Below are 27063 nucleotides of genomic sequence, written 5' to 3'. Positions count from 1 at the left end.
GTCACAACAACCGGGAGAGAAGAGAACACCAAGGATGAGAGCGTGACCTACGTCACAAAGGCAGCCGTTTGCTTTTGTTGCTCATCCTTCATACTCCAAGACCAAAGGCCTCATGATGTTGGGTCAGGGCAGAGTGTATTTAGTTGTGTCTGCTTAGTTTGAGATTGACCAATCATTGACCCTGGAAGTTTCTACCTCAGGTTGGCACAAACGAGCATCGGAGATGGACAGTCCTTTTGAGCTTCCGCCATTCTGCTCTGCTCATAGAGCACAGGGCCTTCGTTGATCCACATGCACCATGTGGTTTGGTCCTTGCCAGCATCTACCATGACTGCCAACAGATAGCAAAGTTCTTCAGAGGGACGCTGAGAGTCTGCTTGTACTGCTTCTTCTGATCTCCATGTGAGAACTTGGCCCGTAGGGCTCCTACATAAGAGTCTTGTAGGCAAATGCGTATGTGGCATATGAAAAGCTTGGCCAGCTCATCAGAGCTGTGCTCTTTGCAGTAGTCTGAATGCTGGGCAGTTCGGCTGAGAAAAGGCCTCAGTGTTCAAAAATTAATCTTTCAGAACCTTCCTGAGACAGCTCAAACGGAAGCCATTCAGCTTCCTGGCATGGCACTCACTGGCGGACCGTCCAGGTTTCACAGGCAGAGAACAATGAGGTCAGCACTACGGCGGTGTAGAACGCTGTTCGGTGGGCAGCCCAATCCCTCTCCTCTCTCACACTTTCCTCCGGAGACTCCCAAACACTGAGCCAGCTCTGGGAATGAGTGCGTCACCCTCACCTTCTACGTGGACATCCTTGGAAAGCGCACTGCCAAGGAAAGTGAATTGTCCACAGCATTCACAACTGCTCCATTTGTTGGAACTGATGGTTCTATTTATGGATGGGGAAGAAACTCTGTTTTCTTGGTAGCATTGCTGGCAAGAATCTTACCAGAGTCGTCCTACAGCAGCCCATCCTTCACCTGAAAGAGGGTCACCGACCGGAGAGCCAGCGTGGCTTCAGAAAGGCCCGAGAAGCCGTCATGGTGGTGTTGGCTGGCCAGGAGAAATGCCAGGAGCAGAACCAAGGCCTGTGGCCCACAGTCATCAGTCTGACCAAGGCCTTTGACACTTACTGTCATCGGGAAGGCTTGGGGAAGGTCATGGCGAAATGTGGTGGCCACCACCGAGAAGCTCCTCAGTATCGTCCACCAGCTCCGCACGCTCCCACTTTCCCAGCCACCAGTGCAGTGAAGGAAGAAGGGCTGTCTAGGATCAGTGCGGCCTCTGAGACTGAGATGGGGTAGAGCACGCACTGATTCTTGGGCAAAGGCTGCAGAGAGATCGAGAAAGGAGAGGACAGAGACAAGGCCATTGGGCCTGCGATCGATCATTGGTAACTTTGGAGAACGAACGATGTTGGTGGAATGATAAGGTCGAAGCCAGATCGTAAGAGACTAAGCAGACACATCTGGCCTCAGACACTTCCTAGCTGGGTGGCCCTGGGCAAGTCACTTAATCCCATTGCCTAGCCCTTGCTGCTCTTCTGTCTTAGAACTGAGAGTAAGACAGAAGGTAAGATTTTTTTAAATGAGGTTAAGCTGAGAATGAGAGACGAGGAAGTGGAGGTGCCTGTTATAGATGGCCTTTTCAGCCCCTTTGAGGATTTAGCTACAAAGGGCAGAAGAGAGAGAGAGAGGCTTCCCACCAATGTTGCCCAGTCAAGCCCCAGGTAGCCAAAGGCATGGGGTCTGCAGACTTTTCTTTTTTTTTTTTAATAACATTTTGTTTTTTATTTATTTTTTAAGTTTTTATGTTATTTTATTTTTTTGGTTACAATAATCATATCATTTCCCTCCCTCCCATCACTCCACCCTCCCCACAGCTGACATGCAATTTCATTGGGTATTACATGTGTCCTTGATCAAAACCTATTTCCATGTTGTTGTTTGCACCAGGATGTTTCTTTAGGGTCTATATCCCCAATCATATCTCTTCAACCCATGTATTCAAGATCCCCACTTTGCCACATGCCCTCCAGCATTCACTGCTTTCCTCTGCTGTCATGTTAGCCAATCTGCTGGGTGTGAGGTGATACCTCAGAGTTGTTTTGATTTGCATCTCTGATTATAAGAGATTTAGAGCACTTTTTCATGTGCTTATTAATGGTATTGATTTCTTTATCTGAAAACTGCCTATCCATGTCCCTTGTCCATTTATCAATTGGGGAATGGCTTGATTTTTTGTACAATTGATTTAGCTCTTTATAAATTTGAGTAATTAAACCTTTGTCAGAGGTTTTGGTAATGAAGATTGTTTCCCAATTTGTTACTTCCCTTCTAATTTTGGATGCATTGGTTTTGTTTGTACAAAAACTTTTTAATTTGATGTAATCAAAATTATTGATTTTATATTTTGTGATTTTTTTTCTATCTCTTGCTTGGTTTTAAAGTCTTTCCCTTCCCAAAGGTCTGACATGTATACTATTCTGTGTTCACCTAATTTACTTATAGTTTCCTTCTTTATGTTCAAGTCATTCACCCATTCTGAGTTTATCTTGGTGTAGGGTGTGAGATGTTGATCCAAACCATATCTCTCCCACACTGTCTTCCAATCTTCCCAGCAGTTCTTATCAAATAGTGGATTTTGGTCCCCAAAGCTGGGATCTTTGGGTTTATCATAAACTGTCTTCCTGAGGTCATTTACCTCTAGTCTATTCCACTGATCCTCCTTTCTGTCTCTTAGCCAGTACCAAATTGTTTTGATGACCGGTGCTTTATAGTATAGTTTGAGATCTGGGACTGCAAGTCCTCCTTCCTTTGCATTTTTTTATTATTCCCCTGGATATCCTTGATCTTTTGTTCTTCCAAATGAACTTTGTTATGTTTTTTTCTAATTCTGTAAAAAAGTTTTTTGGTAGTTCAATGGGTATGGCACTAAATAAATAAATAAATTTCTGCAGGATTGTCATTTTTATTATGTTAGCTCGTCCCACCCATGAGCAATCAATGTTTTTCCAGTTATTTAGATCTAGTTTTAATTGTGTGGCGAGTGTTTTGTAGTTGTGTTCATATAGTTCCTGTGTTTGTCTCTGCAGATAGATTACCAAGTATTTTATATTGTCTACGGTGACTTTAAACAGAATTTCTCTTTCTAATTCTTGCTGCTGAAATGGTTTGGAGATATATAGAAATGCTGATGGCTTCTGTGGGTTTATTTTGTATCCTGCAACTTTGCTAAAGTTGCTGATTATTTCGACTTACAGATCCAGCATGGCTTCATCAAGAATAAGCCAGGGTGGGAGTGGCTAGAAGTCTCAGTAGATTGAGAATCAGATCTATAGACAGGAGGTCCTGGGTTCAATTGTGACCTCAGACAGTTCTTAGCTATGTGACCCTGGATAAGTCACTTAACCACCACTGCCTGGCCCTCACCACCCTTCTGCCTTGAAACCAATACACAATATTGATTCCAAGATAGAAGGCAAGGTTAAAAAAAATAGATTGGGTTGGTAGATGAAAGTTACATAGTTTGCCTCGGTTTTAACAAAGGTTTTGGAAAAGTATCTTGTAGATATAAATTTGAGGCTGTGGTCAAAAAAGAAATTTGTTTTGCCTGACTACATGTTTGTTACGAGGACTTGGCTTTTCTTTTTCTTTTTTTCCAAGGGGAAATTAGAAGGCTGAAAAAATACTTATTTTTTTTCAGGTTTAAATTAAGTTTTAAAAACACACAAGACCTCTGATTTGTGCTGTGCTGTATAAAGTTCTTAATAATGATTTCATGATGCAGGGGGCATGCTCACCAAGTATGCCAATGACACAAAGCTGGGACGGGCGGCTCACCTGTTCGATGACAGAGTTAAGGATTCAAAAAGGATTTTGGTAGGGGGCAGCAAACTAAAGCCTGTAGCCACTGTGGGAAAGCTGGCTTTCATACGGGGTGCTGGCAAAAAGCGAAGACCGTTATTTGCATTTTTTTTATTTTTCCAGTATTTTAAAATGTAAAAATCATTTTTGTCTCTGGGCCAGCCCCCAGGCCGGTAGACTGCTTGGGCAGGGCATGATGCTGAGTATCATAAGATGAAATTCAGTCACAAGGAATGTGAAGGGTTCTCCTTGGCTACAAAACAAACCGGCCACCAAAGCATGAGACGCCAGAGATATTGTTGGAGAATCGTCGTTCTGAAATCTATCTAATCGTTTTAGTGGTCTAAAAGTGTAATTAGCCGGAAGGGTGACGTCGCAGCAAAGGAAGTTTGGCTGACTTACGGGAGTCCTAACTCCTAGGGCTTGGGCGGCCATCATTCCCCTCTGCTCTGCTTTCATTGGAGCTCCTCCGCTATAGCGTGTTCCGTTCCGTGACCAGTTTCAGGGCGCCGGTGGTTTGGGGTACTCTCCGGAGGAGGGCAATCGGAGTGGGCGATTGTCTTGAGTCCGTGACAAAGGACTGCTTGGAAAGAAACGGGGACCATCGCACTGATTACTCCAGGAGGGCCGTTCCTTTCGGCGAAAACAGAGGAAATGAACATAAATTGAAGACACGGTAATTTACTCTTAATTAAATAATCAGGGAAAACGTGCTAACAATGAGTCCAAACGTGCACTGCTCGAGTGGCGGTTGATCCCCTTTTCCTGGAGATGACATGAGCGCGTCAGGAACTGAAGTAGGGACGGCCACTGCGACTCCTTCCAACCCTCGTGTCTGGGGATGCGTCAGAAACATGGATGTAAAATGACACATTTCTACTAAGCAGAATTATGCACAACCGTAGGATTCACATCCAAACATTCCCAATGAACAGCATGTTCAAAAAACGCTTTTAAGAAGTACATTATTCATTTAAAAAAAAAAGTGTGATCCATCGAAAGGGTGCTGGTAAGACGAGTACTCAATACTTAACTTGAATATACTTAACTTTCCCTCCTAGGAAATAAAGTCATTCTGGAATCTAACTTACTGTTAAGCATTATAAAACATGGGAAATAGATTAAATATGTACCAGGAACACACGGGCAGTGGCACAATGCAAACCCCTTGGATCGTTAGCAGATAAATGGGTATGGTCAAAGCAGCATTGGGTTTGAGCTCTAAAGCCTGGCGTTGGAATCCTCGATGTGACGATGAGTTGGAGACTTAACTTTCTGAAGCTCAGACTCTTCCTCTTATTATAAAATGGAGAGGATGTACTCGCCCGGCCGCCTCTACATCTTGTGGGGTTGGTCACTGTGAGAAGCAAATAAGAATGAATTTAAAAAGTACTAAACTATGTGCATAAAAATGTACATAGCTTTCTGTAACTCACAGCCATGTAAATAATATGAGCATTTATGTGTGTCTAGATCTTAAGCTCTCCCCAATATTAATGATCAAAATATTATCCCTGTTACATCTTTTAAGGAATCATGTAATTTTGACATCCACGAAAGACATCTTGTCGGCAAATAGCCTAAAAGGTGTCATGTTGCTCTATCAAATCAAATACTTTTAGGATTCAATCAAATTCAACATTGACTAATGTTCGATATGGGGAGTGGCACCATTCCAAGGGGAAGGGGAAACCTTGGCCCCAAGCTTACCTTTACCTTCTACTGGGGAGATACAATATGAAAACAGAGCTAAAAAGAACATTTGAGAAAGAAAAAGGGGTATTCACCACTTGGGGGAAGGAAGTGCAGGAGGTTTTGCTGAAGAATCAGTGGCGTCTTAGCCTTTAGAATAAGGGTTCTGAGAGGCGACAGTGAGACGGCCGCTAGGCGCACGCTAGATAAGCGTGCCAGGCTTTAACTCAGAAAAGGGTGAGTTCAAATATGGCCTCAGGCTCGCCGCCAGAGCTGTAAGAAGCTGAGCAAATTGCTGAGCCTCTCATCTGCCCAAGTTTCCTCCTTGCAAAAGGGGGATAACAACAGCATCTGTGTCCAAGGTGTTTTGCAAACCTTTATTTTTCTAAGTGCTGCATAAATGCCAACTAATATTATGGGAAGGAGGAAGGAAAGAAAGGAAGAGGACAAAGAGGAGAAGGTGATGGTAGTAGTCCGAGTGGTACAGGAGACCTCGTCCGTGAAAGCCAGACAGCAGGAAGAAGCAGCACCAGGGACATTACCTCGATTTGCCTGCTCCCTTTGCCCAGGCTGCTTGAATAAGATGGGGAGCAGGATGAGGACTCCTGTGTACCCCGCCACTGTCTCCTAGGATAGTCCTGGTCTCCCACTGCTTGCCCTGCTTCTGTGCTCTGTCACCCTGACCCTCCAAACTGAGGGCCTCCGATCCGAGCCTTCCCATCCAATTCATCACATCCCTTAAGAATTCCAGGTCTTTCCGTCTGCGATGTAGCTGAACTTTCTTTTATGCAGTGACTCCTCCAGGTAGAGGGACCGTTCCTTAAGATCAGGGAAATTAGCGCAGTGCGCCCAGCACGTGGTAAACATGAAATAAATGTGTTTCCATTTATTTATTGATGCACTCATTCATACTTACATAGTTTATCGTGTGGGTTAAATAAATTTTGTGGAGTTGGTTCTGGAAGCCACTGCTGCCCACACTCATTCCTTAAGAGAGATAATATATGTAAACCATTATACAAATCTTAAAGTGCCGTATAGTGTTAATTATCGTCAGGCATCCTACTACTTCCCCAAACAAAATAAATCCATTTTTTATATTCCAAAATTCTAGAAACCAATAACTCCTAAGGGTTTGGATGCGTGTCTGCCTTCCTCATTTGTGTTTCTTGTAGACAGCAAATGGTAGGGTTTTGGATTCTAATCCACTCTGCTATTCACTTGACAACTATATGTACCAAAGAGAGCTATTCAACTGGCTTCAAAACTACTTTTAGATGTTTAGCTTATCCATTACACAATTTTCCTGCTTACTTAAGTCATACTCAGTGGCCTAGAGTTACAAGCTTTGCTCTTTCCTCTTTTTGGAAAATTGCTTTATTTTCCTTTTTCCACACTTGTGCTCATATTTCCCATGGGCTTTCAAATAGTATTGCCATTGCTTGGCAATTAGCATCTACCGGTACCTGAAGGTGTAGTTCATCTGGGTTAGGTGTCTTGAGATCATCCAGGGCAGTTAAGTGCTTTCTTATTAGTTCTTTATTTATCTTGCATATCTATTGCCCATCCATCAGTTTGGTTCTGTAGTTTCCAGGGAAGAATTCTCTGGCAGAAAAAGTAGATGTAAAATAAAAACAAGTGACTCTGCCTTCTCTATGTTGTCGCTATCTTATCTACCCAACAGGCCCCCTCCCTTCTTTGGTCTTCCTCCCCCCCCCCCAATAATCTTTTCTTATTGCATTGGTCAAATGTAAATGTAAAGTAAGTTCAAATAATATCTGAATTTTTGTGCCAGATTTACTAAGAAGGCATTGAACAGACCAAAAAAGGGGGAAAGAATCATGAAGATCTCTAATAACTCATTCCTCTATAAGATGCAGCAGGGCCACTCACTATAGCGGGACTCTTGGCATCACAGTCCTAGATTAGCTGCAACAGAAAGTAGAAATAGCACTAAAAAATCAAGACGGGAAGAACAGCTACATCATATCAAGGAGACTCGGAGAGGGTCCATTCGGGAGTCAGTGAAACTTAAAGGCATTGAGAGATCCGTTCTGAAGCATGAAAAACAAGAGGGTAATGAATACTTGGGGAAACTCGTGGGATATATCATTGCCAAAGAAAACTAAGAAAATCCAAGTAACTCCTGAAGCCGTTTTCTCACTCTCCCAGCTCTGCAAAGTCTCTGTAGTGTCTTGATAAACATTTGAAAAGGGAATAGTTAATATTCCACATCAGACAACATTGGTATAGTTAGTTCTACAATTAACTGAAGGATATAGAACATACAAGATTCCACTGAATGCCTTGATAGCCTTTTGGTAAGACTTCCTTACAATACTCTGACTCAGAAAGGTGCCTTTCATGTATATATGTGTGTGTGTGTGTGTTAAAGTCATGCAATAGTCTTTAAAAATAGAACCGTAGAGAGAACGTTGAACCTCAGGGAGAGCATTAATGAGTCAGACATTTAATTTTCAAAGGTGTTCTCCACAGTAATGGAGGATGTCCAGTGCAGTCCAAATTAAAAGGGGATTCCCCATTGTGGTTAGTGCCCCCGAACACCTCTGATTGTGGATGACATTGTGCCGATTGGTTAAGTCTTGTAACACTGCAGAATATCCTAAATTAGATCTTTTATCAATCAGAAGCTTTGCCTGTCTTCACCGGGAAATCAAGGGCACAAAGAATGCTTATTGGACAGACAATCTAGATGGGGACAGAGCTGTTAGACCTAGACTTCATCTGGGGGAGGAAAGAAGATGGAATTGCTTTTTCAGTTATATAAAATGTTTCTATTGTTTCCTGAAACAAGGGTCTGACTTTTAAAAATCACTTTTTTCAGTGACGTTCTATGGTTATGATTTATGGAATATTACCATCTCTTAAAGAATTAAAATTATGGCTTATCCTCAGTACAATGGAGAGGTGCATAGATCGAATAGGCTGCAACCTATTACAAAGAGTAGCACAAGAGGAGTGACAAATATATGTAATTGGAGTGTTGTTTGACCAGAGAAAGGAAATAGGTCTGTCCTATATGAAGGAAGAGTATTAGACAGCCCATGTTCTTGATCAGTATTCATTTACGGTGAAAAGATCAAGGACAAAGCCTTGGGAAAGATTTACAGATCACAGACAAAGTCCCACAGAGTGAGAAGGCAGTGTTCATATCCATAAGATCAATGGAAATAACAAAGTTGGTAACTTTGTTTTAGATTTGACTATACTCCCAACCTCTGGTTTTTTAGGGGTTTTGAGAGACATTATGCTTTTTGATCATCATTTGATAGCACTATATCATATCTTCTTAACTCTTTAACAACTGCTACATGTGGGTTATGACCTACCCCAGATTCTAGGGCAGAACTAGAACCTAAAACCTAAAGTTTAAGGCTTTTTCCTCTTCACTACAGCTGAGATGGCGACGCAGCAAAGCACTGTGGAGTGCTCAGGGCGTGTTGGAGCACAAAGGACAACACAGCCATCCAATGCAGCTGAGGAAGTCTCCAGGTGTAACGACTTTTCGTGCCACTGGACCCAGGCTTCCAACGCGAGAGAGTGGGACTGTCTCTGTGCATCGACTCTTCCACTTAAATCTCCTTCACGCACAAGTGTCTTTGTGCACACTCATCTATACACCATAGATGAAAATGCACAAAGACAATCGTCATCCTCGGTTACCGAGAGACTACTACTATACTATTTCCACTAGCTTTTTGGTTGATTCTCTAGGATTCTTCAAGTAGACCATCATGTCATCCACAAAGAGCTATAGCTTGGTCTCCTCGTTGCCAATTTTAATACCTTCAATTTCTTTTTCTTCTCTAGTTGCTACTGCTAGTGTTTCTAGTACAAAGTTAAATAATAGAGGTGATAATGGGCATCCTTGTTTCACTCCGGATCTTATTGGGAAAGCTTCGAGTTTATCCCCATTGCAGATGATGTTTGCTGATGGTTTTAGATAGATAATGTTTATTATTTTTAGGAAAGGTCCTTCTATTCCTATACTTTCTAGTGTTTTCAATAGAGTTGGGTGTTGCATTTTATCAAAGGCTTTTTCGGCATCTATTGAGATAACTGTGATTTTTGTCAGTTTGCTTGTTAATATGGTCAATTATGTGGATGGTTTTCCTAATATTGAACCATCCTTGCATTCCTGGTATGAATCCTGCCTGGTCATAGTGGATAACCCTTGTGATCACTTGCTGGAGTCTTTTTGCTAGTATCCTATTTAAGATTTTTGCATCTATATTCATTAAGGAGATTGGCCTATAGTTTTCTTTCTCTGTTTTTGACCTGCCTGGCTTTGTTATCAGTACCATATTTGAGTCATGAAAGGAATTTGGTAGAACTCCCTCTTTGCTTATTCTGTCAAATAGTTTGTATAATACTGGGATTAGTTGGTCTTTGAATGTTTGATAGAATTCATTTGTGAATCCATCTGGACCTGGGGATTTTTTCTTAGGGAGTTCTTTGATGGCTTGTTCAATTTCTTTTTCTGATATAGGGGTGTTTAGGTAATTTATTTCTTCCTCTGTTAGTCTAGGCAATTTATATTTTTGTAAGTATTCATCCATTTCACCTAGATTGCCACATTTGTTGCCATATAATTGGGCATAGTTGATTTTAATGATTGCCTTAATTTCATCTTCATTAGAGATGAGGTCTCCCTTTTCATATTGGATACTGTCAATTTGGTTTTCTTCTCTCCTTTTTAAAATTAGACTGACCAGTACGTTGTCTATTTTATTTGTTTTTTCAAAGTACCAGCTTCTAGTCTTATTTATTAAATCAATAGTTCTTTGACTTTCAATTTTATAACTTTCACCTTTGATTTTTAGGATCTCTAATTGAGTCTTCATCTGAGGATTTTTAATTTGTTCACTTTCTAGTTTTTTAATTTGCATGCCCAATTCATTGACCTTTGCTCTCCCTAATTTGTTAATATATAAACTCAAGGATATAAATTTCCCCCGAGTACTGCTTTGGCTGCATTCCATAGGTTTTGAAAGGATGTCTCATCATTGTCATTTTCTTCAATGAAATTATGAATTGTTTCTATGATTTGTTCTTTGACTAACCAGTTTTGGAGAATTGTATTGTTTAATTTCAAATTAATTTTTTATTTACCTCTCCATGTACCCTTACTAATTATTATTTCATTGCATTGTGGTCTGAGAAGGTTTCATTTATTATTTCTGCTCTTTTGCACTTGTTTGCAATGTTTTTATGCTCTAATACGTGGTCAATTTTTGTGAATTTACCATGTGCTGCTGAAAAGAAGGCGTATTCCTTTTTGTCCCTATTTATTTTTCTCCACATATCTACTAACTCTAATTTTTTCTAAGATTTCATTCACTTCTCTTACCTCTTTCTTATTTATTTTTTGGTTTGATTTATTTAGTTCAGATAGAGGAAGGTTCAGGTCTCCCACTAGTATAGTTTTTCTATTTCATCCTTGAGCTCCACTAGTTTCTACTTTAGAAATTTGGATGCTATGCCATTTGGTGCATATATGTTGAGTACTGATATTTCCTCATTGTCTATACTGCCTTTTATCAGGATGTAATTACCTTCCCTATCTCTTTTAACTAGATTTATTTTTACTTTGGCTCTGTCAGATATCATGATTGTGACTCCTGCCTTCTTTTTATCAGTTGATGTCCAATAGATATGGGTCCATCCTTTTACTTTTACCCTATGTGTATCTACCTTCCTCATGTGTGTTTCTTGTAGACAGCATATGGTAGGGTTTTGGATTCTAATCCACTCTGCTATTCGCTTGCATTTTATGGGTGAGTTCATTCCATTCACATTCAGAGTTATGATTATCAGCTGTGTATTTCCCAGCATTTTGATTTCTACTCCTAGTCTTGCCTTTTCTTCTTTCACTATTTCCTTCTACACCACTGTTTGTTTTTAATCAGTCCCCCTAGTTCCCTCCCTTATTTTACTTCCCTTTCTACCCACCTCCCTTCTTATTCCCCCCTTATTTTCTTTGCAGTCTTTTTAAAACTCTGCCCCCCCTCCCTTATACTGTTTCCTTTCCCACCAGTCCATTTGTTACTGTAAACCTTAAAATTTCTCAGACTTATGAATGTTGGAAATTTCCCCATTGGGGAATCTTCTACTTAAAAAAATTCCCTAGCAGATAGTGAGAATTCTACTTGAATGTGAAAACTCCTTGCCTTGGGAATATCCCTACTCCACCCTACTTAAGACTGCTTTAGGACAGAAAAACTCCTTGCTGAACAATGAAAGTGTTTTGACCCATGCTTATGGAAAGGACAGGAAGTTCTTTGAGTCATGCCTGTTTTTAAAATTGATACAATGGGATGCTAGGTACCCATATAGGTGGGGCAACTTGTAAACTACTTAAACCTAAAAGAGTGATAACTTATTCAGAGGTTTTTTCTTAATGAAATTTGTCGACATAGCAGCATTTTTTTTCTGACTTACTAAAGCGATTAAAACTACTCAGCTGTGAATTCAAAATGGGTGTTCCTTTAGAAACATCTACAGTGATTGGTAGATGTAAGGACTTAGGGGAGGTGACAGAGGAAATTTTGCCCTTAAAAATAAGAGCTTGGATCTCATTCAGGAATCTCGATTTCTGACTCTCATTCTGAAGGAGAGTTCCTTGAGGAGCTCCTCTGAGGGGCTCTGTCCCTCTGGGGTAGGAGCTCTGGAGGCTCTTGAGAGAGGCCCTTTGAAACAATCTCTGGCTGGAAGACTCTTTGAGGAAGGATGCTGGCCTGGTGTCATTAGAATTCCTTACTTAGACAGATCTTATGGTGAGTTATAAAAAACTGACTGATTTCTCTTTTAAGACTCAGGTCTAGGCCATATTGGCTTGAGGCCCTTCATACTTATTCCTTTCTTACTCTCTCTCTCTCTTTCTTTGATTACTCATTGTATTGTTAATTAAAATCTCTATAAAACCCAATTGACTTGGGTATTTGAATAATTGGGAATATTTCCCTGGCGACCACCTTATATTTGATTTTAAAACCCAAGACACTGTAGTGAAACATATTTCTGCGGTCAAATTTACTCACCCTCTCTTATATCTATCACAATTTATATCTTCCACTATTTTAATCACTACAGTTTAAGACCTCAACCATTTTAAATCTCACATTACCCTTCTACTCCCCTATAGGGTGTGGATCTATTCTCTTCCCCAATGGACTGGATTCTTCTTCCCTCTTTGGGTCAATTTCAATGCACGTAAGAGTTGAGTATTTCCTATCTCCAATGTCTTTACCCTTCCAGTGTATTGATGTTCACCCCCCTCCATGTTCTCCACCCTCCCACCATGAGCTTCTTTGTGACATATAAATTTACCCCCTTTTCTTTCTTTTTCCATTTCTTTTAGTCCTTCCCCTTAAACCTTAGTGTTCTCGAATTCCAGCTTTTGGGGGGCGTCCAGCAGGAGAGTTCCTTGGCTCTGTCTTGTTAGGTTTGATTTTCAGTCCCCTAAGAGCATTCAGTTTGTTATTGGTAAGGAATAGTTTTCCGAGGTCTTAACTTCTGCTGTTTCTAAGCCACCATCTTGACTCCACCTCCCCAAAAACGATTTCTTTGTGCAGACTTTTCTTGAAGGTCTTGGGAGATGAAGAATCAGTCAGAGGCTAACCTTATCCCTGGAGTCTTCCTATTCCTGGTGAGACAAGGAAAGGTGTAAAAATGGAGACTTGAACCCGGGGCTCCAATCCCCAGAAGTCCTTGGACACTTCCCAGGATGCTTTGTAATCTCACTGAGATCCTCACCCAGGAGGGATCAAAAGTTCTATTTAACTGGTTGTAAAAGCCTACTGAGCCTCTTTCTGTTTCCATTTCCAAGCAGACGTGTCTCTCTACCTAGCAGGCAAGATGTGAGTGGTTGTGAATGGGCTCTCTGGGCCTAGACACGTGTTTTTCTTGTATTTTCTTAAGCTCTTAATCTTAAATAAACCTCTAAAAATATAATACTTCTAGAGTAAAACTAATTTTTACCTGCCACAGTTTGGCCCTAAATTTTAATCTTAACAGTCTGGCGATAACTTCGGAAAAAATGAAATACTCCAATCTTCTGATTCTTTTCTCTACTAAGTTCAGCATTTCATAGCTACTGCATAGAATTTTTTTTAAGCCATGTTTCTCTGGCCAAGGTTTTTTACCCTCGCAAAGCTGCTGCTCGTTCCAGCCATTAGATAGCTCACCGGCTCCCAGCCCTTCCCTTCCCTGCCTGCCTGCCTGCAGCCATCTGCTTTGGACTTTCTTGAGCTGTTCCCACTGGCCAGGCTGTGCTCCATTCTCACCTGGTGCCCACTCTCCCAGCCCTGCCTGCAGCCATCCGCTCCAGACCTATTTGCTGTTTGCCGTTCACCTGGCCCCAGCAATTGCCAGCCCTCACTCCCGGCCACTGCCTGCCTGTTTCTGCACCCCAGACCCAGATGGCTTATCACCCAGGCTGCTGGTAGTAGACCCAATTTCTTCAGGATCAAAAAAAAAAAACCCAGCCTGTAACAAACGGGGTAATTTTCCCTTAGGCTAAGCCTCCATGTGGACTAGGGGTATCATAGTAGGGGAGAAAGAAATGGAAAGAACAGGAACTTAAAAGCATGGCTACTTTACAAGGATGTCTTTTAATTACATTGATCCTTTTATTGACTTCACCTGCATGTCAGGAAAAAAAATTCAGCTCCGTACAACCCTTTAGCTAACTTTGGGGAGGCAGCTGGGTGTCTCAGTGGACTGAGAGCCAGGCCTAGAGATGGGAGGTCCTCCTTTGAAATATGGCCTCAGATACTATCCAGGTGTGGCCCTGGATGGGTCATTTAAACCCCACAGCCTAACCAATCTTCTGCCTTCTGACAATAGGCATCTAAATGGATAAAAACCCAAGGAACTTTAAAGAGACTGGAGGTCATATTTTTAAGGCTTTTCAGACTCCAATGGTTTATAAAAACCTCTGTATTCTATTGCATTTTACTGTTTGCTTTGTTTATGTTTTAACTTTGTGATTTTAAGTTCATATATTACTGCATTCAATATTATTCTGTTATACTGTTCATTTTGATGTACTGAGTTTTAACTACTGTTATATTCTGTTGCTTTCCTCCTATAACCATATTGAACAAATATCATTGTAATTAAGCCCATATAAAAAACAACTTTTCTATTGTTGACTTTGTAAATTGTCACATAGAGGATATATGGACTCCATCAGAACTGGTTACAATTGTATAACAACCTTTGGAAACTTTACTGTGCTAAATATCTCAATTGATTTTAAGGGATTTTTAGACATGATTTTTAGAAAATGTTTTAACAATCTCTGGTCATTTTTGCCTGCCCTACCATGAGGTAAGGCCCATTCGAGGAACTAAAATGAAATACCCCCAACTCGTGCATTTCTAAAAATGTGACTGGAAGTTGGGGCAGTTAATCTCAGGGCATTTGTGCCCCTAAAAAGCCTCCAAAAAAGGAGCACCTCTCATTTATACTCTTCAGCTCACTATTTCCACCAGAATGATATCTGGATTTCTTGATGATGTACTTAACCCAAGATGAGTTTTACTTTGTTTAAAAGTGTTTATTACCAAGGTTGAAAGATTTGCTATGTTTGTAAGAATTGTGACAAAAATCCATCAGTTCATAGGCTTTTTAAAATGTCATAGAGCAACTGATGTAAAATATGATAGTGTGCTTGTTTGCTATTGTAATTAATTGGGCTATTGAGAATTTTGGGGATACTGATTCCTACATATTTGTACTACTGTTCTTTAAAAATGAAAAATGTTAACTTGTAAAATTCATTTGCTTCTACTCACAGTGATCATGGCCAGATATGCCGAGGAAATGGATCACATTTTTGGTGAGAAAGCCTTGTATTCTATATTTCTTAGCTGACACAGTGTGTCAATGATTATAAGCTACATTTTTATTTTTTAAAACTCTTTTATTACATTTTTCTTGCATGTGCAATATACTATTTCAGTTTTTTTTTATTTTTCTCTTTTTTATATTTGAAGCACATGTCACCAGCATTTAGATTTTCTTTAACTTTTTTGATTTTGCAGTAATATAAGTTTTAGATACATTTGCTAATGCATGCCCCCAAAAGCTCGAGACTATAAAAATGATACCACTAATTATTTAAGAAAAAATTATGGGACTTTGCTTAATAATTCTGTCTGATTCCAGGACAAGATATACACAAAAGAGCCATTACACAGGGCCAAAGAAAAGCCAATCCAGGATTGATTGATGCACTTCTAGGCCAATGCAAAGGTCTTGAACCTAGTGTGAAGACTAGAGGTTACTGTGTTTAACATTGTTATGACATAGGCTTTCCTTGTGTCCACACTCACTCTGAAAATACAGAGTATCCCCAAACCTTGGCTCCTACCTGGCTTCTTTATATCTGGTCCCGCTTTTCTGTCTTTCATAGGGTGGAACCTTTCTGTAGTCCTGGCTACTGACTGGGTAAATGCATCATTGATTAGATCATTTTAATTGGGCCCTGATTCAAGGACCTGTTATACATATATTTTTCTTTTACTTGGAATTTTTACACATAAGACTTTGATAGTCTATATTTTCATCCAGAAATTTTTCTTTTTTATTTGGATTTTTCTGATGTCTTTTTAATTTCTCTTGCCAATTGATTCATATACCTCATACCTCAGCCAGGCATCCCTAAGTGATCCTGTGTTTTTTCAATCACCCTCTTAACGGGGGAATGTAAAAATATCATTATTTAAATTGCAATGTTTAAATTCCTTTTAGAAGAATTTTAGGTAAAAAAAGATGCTACCTCTCTGAATCCAGAAACTGAACTGTAGGAGAAGCTACCATGAAGAAACCTCCAGACCACAAACTGCACAATAAGATCAAGAATGAACTTTGGGTGTGGTTGATTGAACATTTATTTGTATGTATACTTTTATGCCAAAGGGGACTGCTCCCTAACTGGCTTTTTGTCAATCCATTCAGCAATTATTGGTTTTGTTCTTTTTTCTCTTATCCTCAAATTATTGTAATCTTTAAGTTGATTATGTTTTCATGATCCTTTTGGGGGAAAAATGTGTTTTTTTTTCCCAAAAATGATCACACGGTGATATGTAAAAATGGAGACTTGAACCCGGGGCTCCAATCCCCAGAAGTCCTTGGACACTTCCCAGGATGCTTTGTAATCTCACTGAGATCCTCACCCAGGAGGGATCAAAAGTTCTATTTAACTGGTTGTAAAAGCCTACTGAGCCTCTTTCTGTTTCCACTTCCAAGCAGACGCGTCTCTCTCTACCTAGGAAGCAAGATGTGAGTGGTTGTGAATGGGCTCTCTGGGCCTAGACATGTGCTTTTCTTACTTGTATTTTCTTAAGCTCTTAATCTTAAATAAACCTCTAAAAATGTAATACTTCTAGAGTAAAACTAATTTTTACCTGCCACAGTTTGGCCCTAAATTTTAATCTTAACAAGGGGTAGAGGAAAGAAGCATTTGTTGCGCACTTCCTCAGTGCCAGGCACTATGCTAAGCCCTCTTTACAGATAATCTCCCATTTGATCCTCACAGCAGCCCATGAGGTAGGTGCCATTATTATCCCCATTTTAGAGTTGAGGAAACAGGCAAACTGGTTAAGTGACTGGCGCTGTGTCACACAGCTCAGAAGTGTCTAAGGGCAGATTTGTCCTCAGGGCTCCTGACTCCGGGTGCCCTCATCTGCTTCTTCCTGCTGTGGGCCACATTTTTCAGGTAAGACAAAGAAAACATGATGCTTAGAGTGGTCCCCCTGGCCCCTTTTGGACAGCTGCTCCATCCACCCTCCAGAGTGAGGCTCTAGAGTTGTAGCATTCCAAGCATATTCACATCTATGAAACACAAAGGATTGTATGGTTACTCTGTCTTCAGACATGAGGTGATACTCTGATATTTGTGAATGGAATCCTGACCTGGCCATGCGGCCCATTGCCTAAGGCAAACTCATTAACGCTTGGTGCGGAGTCACATACCAGGGAAAAGCGCGGGTTGAAATCTACACGCCCCAAAGGTACCACCTTCACCTTGCCACCCAATCTTAATTGTCTATGCTTTGTAAGGTGATTGCTACGTGCTTGAAAGCACCTTCCTGATCGCTCAGGAATAAAAATAGAGGGCGGCCCCATGATTTTTCTCTTGGATCTTCACTCTGCTCTAGGAATCTCTCTCTCTCTCTCTAGTAAACCTTCTCCTCTCTCTCGGCTCCAGCCTCTCTCGGCTTGGCATTCTCTACCTTAATCTCCTCCTCTACCTCGTGTTCCATAATTCTTATATTTTCCTTCCAAGGAGAATATCATAGGGGTTTGCCTGCCCTATTTAAACACTGATTTGTCTGTGTCTGTCATTCTTCACCCTGGTTCAGATTCCCTGCTTCTCCTTGGGTCCTACCACAAAGGAGAACCCCTTCCCTTGTGGCCCCCACGGGTCGGGAAACCCCACAAGAGTAGAGCCAAGAGGGCAGAGAAGGTTCACAGCTTCATCTACTATCCACCAAATTACCCTCAAAGAAGTATGATATAATGTCTCAAAAGGAATTCTGGAGCAATATGACCCATAAATGGGGCTGGAAAATCATTTCACTGCATCAAACAACTTAGAAGGCTGCCACAAAAGATCAGTTGCACCAAATGGAAGTGGAGCATTGAGCAGCTGGCCAATGCAGGCCCCACTGAGGCAACAGGACTTGGGGTCACTGAAGCAGAAGCAAGGGCTTCTGGAACTCTCAACCAGAGATGATAAATGTGCTTGATAACTGCCCAGGAGACTCAAGGGATCCCTTTGCTGGCTCTGGGTGTAATGCTTTTGTGGCATTGCCCACATGCAGGTCCATGTCTTAGATTATGGCCTCAGGGTGAGGAGGAGATCCAGCATATAGACCAGTGCTTGTAGGCATTGGGAAACAGGGGAATCTGGTCACAGTTCCAGATGAGTGCCTCAAGTACTAGTGAGTGACTTAGAAAAAGAAATGAGATGTAAGAAAAGTTTGAAAAAAAGAGTTGAGTAAAGGAGGCACAAAAAATACTGAAGAAAATAATACTCTAAAAAATATCAGAATTGTCCAATTGGCAAGAGGCACAGAAATCCAGTGAAGAGAAGAATTTCTAAAAGGTCATATGGAAAAAGAGAAACAAAAATGTATTGAGGAAAAGAACTTCTTATAAAGCTGAATTGGCCAAATGGAAAAGGAGATACAAAAGCTCACAGAAAAAATTATTTCTAAAAAAAATTAATATTAGTAAGTGGAAGCTAATATCTCCATTAGACATCAAGAACCAAAAACAAAGAGAGTGGAGCCAGAGCACATGTGTTTGGTTTCTGGTGTATTCTGACTCCAGGCTCTATCAGCTATGTCCTCCCCAGGATTGGGTGTTGTGACCAAGAAAATATGGTTTTAAGACTGTGAATTGCCAAAACTGTAAAGGTTTCAGCCAAACTGTAAAAAATAATTTTTAGTGTCTTGTTTTAAATAAAAAATAAGTGGTCGCCATGGGAAAAATTCCAAAATATGAAAATACCCAAGTCAGCTGGGTTTTATGGAGATTTTAATTAATACAAATGAAGGAATTAAGGGAAGGGAGAGAGACAGAGTAAGAGGAATAGTAGGAAGGGCCTAGGCCTGAGCTTTAAGAGAGATTAGTCAGTCTTTTATCCACTCACCACAAGATTTTGTCCCAAGCAAAACTCCAACTATGTTCAGAGAGCCAGCTCCTCCACACTAACTCCAAAACTCCAACTAAACTGAACTCCAACTAAGTTCAGAGAGAAATCCAAACTCCCTGACTGCGAACTCCCTAAACTGGTTCAGATAGCTCCTTTTAAAGAGAAATTTCTCTTATGTCACCTCCCCTAAAATTTCACATCTACCAATCACAGTAGACGTTTTCCACAGGACTGTCCATTCTTAATTCACATCTTTTTTTGTTATCACCTTCTCTGAGTAGACTAAAACTTCACACCTCTTTGTTAAGCCTGCCCTTTGTAAATTGCTTGACCTTTTAGTGATTAATTTAATCTTTATAGGTACTTAGCGCCCTTTTGTATTAGATCTAAAAATAGACCTAGATTAAGGTTCTAGCTTTACTATAAGTATGAGTTGGGGACTTTCATTGTTCAATCAGGAGTTTACAACTTTATCTTCCCCTAAGGCACTGTCTGAGCAGGGTGGAGTCATTTTAAAAGTTCTCAATACATTCCTGATCAAGTACCTCCATTTGTTACAATAAGGGAATAGCTTAACCAAATCTTCTAAGGTAGAGTCTGAGCAGTTTTAAGATTCACAGTGCTCCTCCCTGGCCTTTGTTCCATTTAACTAATCACCTGACATTAGTTAATCTTTATGAAGAGATAGTAGCTTCAAAGACAGAGTAAGAATGAAGTATAAACCTCCTCACACATACACTTTGGCACATACTCTCCCCTACAGCATATCCATATGCAGGATAGCAGGCTCAGAACTTGGCTCCTTCCTGCATATAGCATTGATCCCACCATGTTCTTGGGCAGATAACATCACTGCCTGTTAGACCTTGCCCCAGTCTTCTCATGTCCTAGGTCCCAGTGGTCATTCTTAAAGGTTCCTCCTTGTGCCCTGGGATATGGGTGTTCAGGGTGACTTTTGATACCATTGCCCACAAGGGCCAGTGTGTCCTACCTGCTGCTTGGGGTCAGTTGGGAACTATTTGACCTCCTGTAGAGGGCCCTGGGCTGGAGCAGACAAAGCCCAAAGTCACAGACAGGCTTGGAATACTGGTGAAGGTCAGGCATTCAGAGAGCCTAGGACATGCAGCCTCAAATCCGGGGGATACGAGGAGGGCTCTATAAATTCTCCCTGATGGCCAAGTGCTGCTCTGCTCCTCCTGGGGTCCTCAGGGCACTTTCTGGTCCCCATCTCACCTCTCTAAGGTCCTGGACATAAGAAGATAAGAGTTTGAATGAAGAGATTGGGCATGGTTAGCCTGAAGAAGAAAAGGCTTCAGGAGAGAAAAAAGAGGCAGGATGGGTGTCTGGGAGCACTCAATATGGGAAGGCCGCTCTAATTTTCTTGTCAGGAAAACCTAACATTTGAGCTGTCCCACAGGGGAAGGAACTGCCTCAGAGGGGGTCAGCTCCCTTCTTTGGAGGTCTTTAAGGTGACACTGGACAACCACTGGTGAAGTCTCTGCTATTAGGAGATTTCTGTCCAGGTGCTGAGGCCCTTCCCATTCAGAGATGCTGCCTCATGTCCCTAGTGTCCCGGCCAGCGCCTCACATGTGGTCGGTCCTTCATAAATGTTCCTTGGGCTGGGTTCGAATTCTGGTACTCCATGTAACTTGGGAGAGAAATGGCTTAGTCTCTGGGACTCACTTTCCTGGTCTGTCAAGGAGATGACTGGACTAGATGACCTCTGAGGTCCCTTCCAGATCTAAATGAGTTGGGTTCTGTCATCTCCTGTTCATTGTCTGTGCCCACCCGTGGGCGCACTCCTTCTCAGGACCTTTTCCTGCTTCAGTATATTCAGTGTATGGGGTGCTCAGGGAGGGGTAGTACCTCTGGTATGGAGGGCTTGTCGTGCCCTCCTAGGCAGCTCTCCAGCCTCTGACCCCCACCTGACACCCAGCTCTCACGTGTGGCTCCCAGTAGCTGCTAGCATGCGGCAGTGGCCACACCCCGGGCAACAGCTTCGACAGGCCAGCTAAGCCTTATGAGGGCAGCCATCGGGTCATCGCCGACCCCTGGTGAACCAGGGCTTTGCTCACCCAGCATGTGAAGACTGCTTCGGCCGAACAGGCGGAAGAAACCAACAAGAAGGTTCAACGGCTGAGAGGGCGACGCAGCAAAGCACTGCGGAGTGCTCAGGGCGTGTTGGAGCACCAAAGACAACACGGCCATCCAATGCAGCTGAGGAAGTCTCCAGGTGTAACGACTTCTCGTGCCACTGGACCCAGGCTTCCAATGCCGAGAGAGTGGGACTGTCTCTGTGCATAGACTCTTCCACTTAAATCTCCTTCACGCACAAGTGTCTTTGTGCACTCATCTATCCTGACCCCGTCCACCCTCTGCCACATGAGGGTACACCGTAGATGAAAGTGCACAAAGCCAATGGTCATTCTCGATCACCGAGAGACTACCACTAGAACTAGAATCTTCCTAAAGCATGGGACTAGCCCTGCTGCCCCCTTGCTCCAGCATCTCCCTGGCCTCGGGGCCCATTTCCCATGATTCCCCTTCCCCTACCCCACTTTGGTCTGGGCCCAGACCCTGAGCTGCTGCTCGGTGATTTCATGCTTCTTTTCTGGAGTCCTGCAGGCAGCCTCTTCCTTTGTGGCCCACCATTTTGGTGTCCCCAACTCCAGGCAGCCTTCTAGGGTTCCCTCAGTCAATCAGCAAAGATGGAGATGCCTACTCTGCCCTCTGGCCACTCCATTCTATTGGGAGACGACAGAGAACCCTAGCAAGAGAATGGTAAGGAGAGACGGTGCCAGGTGGCTTGTCCTTGTCCTCCCCACAGCCCTTCGCCCCCACTGGATGACAAGAAGCCTGTCTAAAAGTCGTATTGCAAAGGGGAGTCTAGAAGTCCTGGACAAACTGTCCCATCGGGGTCCATGCAGCTGAGTGCTCCCAACTGGAATCCGTGATGCCAGGAGTGACTGTGCCTCTCCCTGTCCCCAACCTCTTTTCTGCTCCTCCATCCCTGTGCCCACGCCATCTGCCTCGGTAGCACCTCCTTTCACCTCCTTTAACCCTCTCTGATGCCTGTAAAATTAGGGAATATGGGGAGACTGAGGCAGGTAGAACTTAGTTTCTCTCTGCAAGGAGTATTGTATTTTTAGAGGTTTATTAAGAGTTAAGGATTAGGGTCCAGCGGCGGCGGTGGCGGCAGCACTGGCTGGCGGGCAAGAGGGGAGTCCTGGCAGCGGCATCCGGCGGGGGAGCTGGGGTGCCACCATGGTCAAGAAGCGGAAAGGCCGCGTTGTGATCGACTCGGACACGGAGGACGGCGGCAGTGACGAGAACCTGGATCGGGACCTCTTATCCCTAGCCCAAAGGAAACGTGGTGACTCTGAAGGGAAAGAGCAACCTGTTAGTCAGCCTGCAGCTTCTTCAGACTCGGAAACATCGCAGTGATGATGAGTGGACAGCTGGAGGCTCCAAAATAAGGAAAAAGGAAAAACTGGGAAGATCGAGAAGAAGGGAACAATGAAAAAGCGGACAGACAAAGCTGCTTCCTCGGGTAGCCCCGACAAAGACGGCTCAGCTGAGAGTTCAGCCCCCGAAGAAGGCGAAGCGTCTGACGGGGACAGTAACAGTTCCTCCTCCAGCTCAGATTCGGATTCTTCCTCTGAGGATGAGGAGTTCCGTGATGGGTGTGGAGAAGACCTCATGGGAGACGAAGAAGAGAGGGCCCGTGTAGAACAGATGGCAGAGAAGGAGAGAGAACAGGAACTATTTAACAGGATAGAAAGGAGCGAGGTGCTTAAGGGAAGATTTGAGATTAAGAAAAAATTAAAGACGGCCAAGAAAAAGGAAAAGAAGAAAAAACAAGAAGAAGAAGAACAAGAGAAGAAAAAACTCACACAGATTCAAGAGTCCCAGCTCACGTCCCATAACAAGGAGCGACGCTCCAAGAGGGATGAAAAACTAGACAAAAAGTCTCAGGCCGTGGCAGAGTTGAAAGCAGAGAGAGAAAAACGGAAAAATAGAACAGCGGAGCCGCTTGCCGAAAAACAGCCACTAAGAACAAGTGAAGTCTGCTCTGATGACGAAGAGGAGGAGGAGGAGGAGGAGAAGTCCAGTGAGAAGACTGGCCGATCCTCGGACGACATCATCTGATGAAGAAGAGGAAGAGGAAGAGGTTCCTCCGACGGCCCAGCCAGCTCCTCTGCCTGAAGAGCTGAGCCGGGTGCGATGATCACGGCACAGATTGGAACGACGGTGGCGCGTGCCTTTCTTTGCTGAGACAGTCACAGGATGTCTTGTACGAATTGGCATTGGGAGCCGTAACAGTGAGCCTGTCTGTCGGGTTGCTGAAGATTACCGGCCGGGTGGGGCAAACAGAGGGTTACAGCTGAGGCACGGCAATGGCCGACGCGTGTTCCATCTGGGGTTTGTCTCAAATCAAGCTCACAGAAAGTGAACTCATGAGATGGAAAGAAGCAGCGCTCCCTGCCGGCTGCAGCTGCCTGTCCTGGGTGAGGTTGGCAAGAAGGAGGCGCCCGTTAAGGAAGCTTCGAGTTATAAACTCAGTGACCAGGACATTGAGGAGACTGTGGGAGAGAAAGAGACTCAGAAAGGCTCCGCCCGGCTGTGCCCTGAGAAGACGTGGCTTCCAAAGGCGAAGGCGGAGGCTCCGGAGACCGAGACGAGGCGGAGCAAGCCCGAGACCAGCTGGGTGAGCTGGAGGAGCGGCGGAGGCTCCCGATCGGCAACAGACACAGAATATTCCAGCCATGAGTCACGTCAGCCGACGAGATCGAGAACGGAGTGTGTGGAGTCTGAGAAGGCCCGCGTGGCGGGACGTCACGCCAGGAGGAATCGGCCGACGCCAGCCAGCCACTGCTCCCAGCTGCAGACCCTGCTGCTCAGGCTGCCATCTTGGCCCCGTCGAAGGCGAGGTGCGGCTCTGGTGCGTGAGCAGATGCTCGGGAGGAGGTGAGCGAGGGTCGGGGGAGGACCCGGACGGCAACTCCAGCTCAGCCAGTGGCCCCTCAGAGGACCTGTTCAAAGTGCCGGACTTGGATGGCAAGATCGACGCGCGAGTCCCCAGCTCAGAGTCAGACGCCGCCGTCACGGCAAAGGCTGCCCGGCCGGGGCGGTGCTCCGAGAAGGTCCGAACCCGGCAGACTGCGAGGAACGGCGAGGGCTTCTCTGAGCGTGCCCAGCCTGCTGCTTCGGAGCGTGCGCGCCCCGTGACGGCGTCCTCCTCTCCTCCTCTGCCTTGGTCTGCCCTCTTTGGGCCCGAGCAGCAGGCGCTGCGAAGAGACTCTACACTGCCGGGCATCTGGGGCATAAAGCCGCGCACTGCATAGATGTCCCCCCCTGCTGCCCCCCCCCTGGGGGCTCGAGCTCGCCTGGGCTCCATCCGCGTCTCTCCGTTTGCATTTGCTTTTGTTTTGTCCTCATCACAGTTCATTAGGCCGCGCTGCCTATTCTCAGTGTGACAGCAGAGCTGGGGTTCCGGCCAGAGCCTGTGGGTGGCAGCAGCAGCCCCGGGCAGGGCCATGTTGGCAGGGATGGGGACTGGCCGCCTCCGGTTTTCCTTCTCTCCTCCACATCTCTGCAGAAGGGAGTTTGTGAAAGCGGGTTTAGTTTCCAAAAAGTGTACATTTTAAGAGGGAGGTGTGTGTGTGTATGTGCGTGTATGTGCGTGTGTGTGCGTATGTGTGTATGTGTGTGTATGCATGTGTGTATGTGTGTATGTATATGTGTGTATGCATGTGTGCATGTGTGTATGTATATGCGCATGTATGTGTGTATGCATGTGTGTATGTGTATGTATATGTGCATGTATGTGTGTATGCATGTGTGCATGTGTGTATGTATGTGTGTATGCACGTGTGTATGTATATGTGCATGTATGTGTGTATGTGTGTGTATGTGCGTGTGTATGTGTGTATGTGTATGTGTGCATGTATGTGTGTGTATGTATGTGTGTGTATGTGTGCGTATGTGTGTATGTGTGTGTATGTGAGTATGAGTGTGTATGTATATGTGTGCATGTATGTGTGCATGTATGTGTGTATGCATGTGTGTGTATGTGTGTGTATGTGTATGTGTGTGCGTGTATGTGTGTATGCATGTGTGCGTGTATGTGTGTATGTGCGTGTATGTGTGTGTGCACACATGTGTGTGGATTTTCCCAGGTGCTTTCCATCATCCTTAAGACGCAGTACTCTGTATCAGTCTGTTAGGGTTCTCTACGGCTGTTTCAAATTTCTGTCAGCTGTATTTGAGCATCTGAAACTACAAGAAAGAAACTTCTCCCATGTGATTCTTCTTCTTGAACAGGCCTGGCTGCTGCAGCTGTGCGAGTGCCTCCCCGACTCCCCTGGTAACGTCCCTGCCCAGTGGATGGGGAGGGCAAAGGGGGGGGGCAACAGCCCCGAGCCCGGCTCGAGCGAGGGTGGTGAGACGCAACTGCTCACTGGCCCACGGAAGAAGGCACCCAAGGGGGCTCTTTGCCCTCGGCCCCGCGCAGGGCTGCTCTGCCAGCGCCCCGTGACCCAGGCGCCTGGAAATGGTTTTGCTTTTTGAGCAGTTCTAAAGTTAGCTTTTTTTTAATTGAAAAGAGAGAGTGAGAGAGAAGTTGTTCAACATTAGTAGGAAGAAAGGACCCAAAAAGGCAAACTGAAAATGCTCCAAGCACGTGCGGTTGTGTGCATGCACGCATGAGTACACATAAATGACATAAGACGTACACGTGTGTGTATACATCCATGCATATCTATGCACTTATACGTGTGCATCTATGATATGTATCTTTCATGTGTGTGTGTGTGTGTACAGTCGCTGCAGCTGATGTGATGGCAGCACGGAGGTGTGGGGGTCTCCGTGGAATGCTTGAAGAGACAAAGCCGGCTGCTTGATGGCCGTTCTCGGGCGTAAAGCTCCGACTGTACGTCGAAGTGGCACTTAACAAATCTGTTCAGAACAAAGCACAGCCGGACATACTGACCCGAGGACTAAACTAAAGAACAGCGGAGGCCTGGTGGCTTCTTTGGGGGGGGGAATCTGACGGCCGCTTTGCTCCTCCCCAGTCCCTGCCTGACCAGGGAGTCGGTGTGGGAGGGCGGCTCGGGGAGACGAAGAGGAGCTGAGGGTCCAGCTGTGTTTGGTCTCGGACGTGGGATGGGCAGCCTTCCGAGCTCACCCGATCCTCAGGGTCGTCTTACCTGGGTTTACATTTTTCCTTTAAAAGAAGCAGAGGATAGTGCTACAGAAAGCGTCCGTTGCACTTGTGGACCGTAAAGCGGGCTCCTGAGCGCAGGCAGCTCCGCTCTATTGTGGGAAGGAGGACTGATGGGCTTAGTAAAAAGAGAAGCACAAAAAAGCTTATTTGCTTGAGTAGCCCATTGACTGAAGCCCTTCGTGGACTCTTGTGCAACTACGGAGTCAGACTGCTAAGACGCTTTCTGGCCTCTGTGCCTGAGTCACCGACGCCACCAGGCCCCTCCTGTAACTACGTGCTTGAACGTCTTTGTTTCCTTGTTTTAAAAAGAGGTGACGAACTGCTGCAGTCATTTTGATCCACCACGTAGACCTGTATTTAGCAACATTGCAGAAGTGCGCCGACGATGTTACAGCTGTGTAATAAGAATTTGTATTAAAAATAATTGCTATTAAAAAAAAGTTAAGGATTAAAGAAAATACAGGATAAGAGACACGTGTCCAGGCCACAGAGAGGCCCAGACACAACCTCACCTACATTGTGGAAAGAGCCACATCTGCCCCAAACAGAAGTCCAAGAGACCCTTCTCAAAAGCCCTTGAATCAGCTTAAATACCTTCT

At 44.0% G+C, this 27063-nt stretch overlaps 1 pseudogene; it reads left to right on the top strand.

The window, feature by feature from the left end:
- The first annotated feature begins 1030 nt into the window (after positions 1-1030).
- On the top strand, positions 1031-24427 carry LOC100031006 (RNA polymerase-associated protein RTF1 homolog; annotated as a pseudogene).
- Positions 24428-27063: the final 2636 nt, after the last annotated feature.

This window comes from Monodelphis domestica, chromosome 1 (assembly GCF_027887165.1).
Source record: "Monodelphis domestica isolate mMonDom1 chromosome 1, mMonDom1.pri, whole genome shotgun sequence".
Classification (NCBI taxonomy): domain Eukaryota; kingdom Metazoa; phylum Chordata; class Mammalia; order Didelphimorphia; family Didelphidae; genus Monodelphis; species Monodelphis domestica.
The sequence above is the reverse complement of the archived record's forward strand: the minus strand, read 5'-3'. Positions and strand labels throughout refer to the sequence as shown.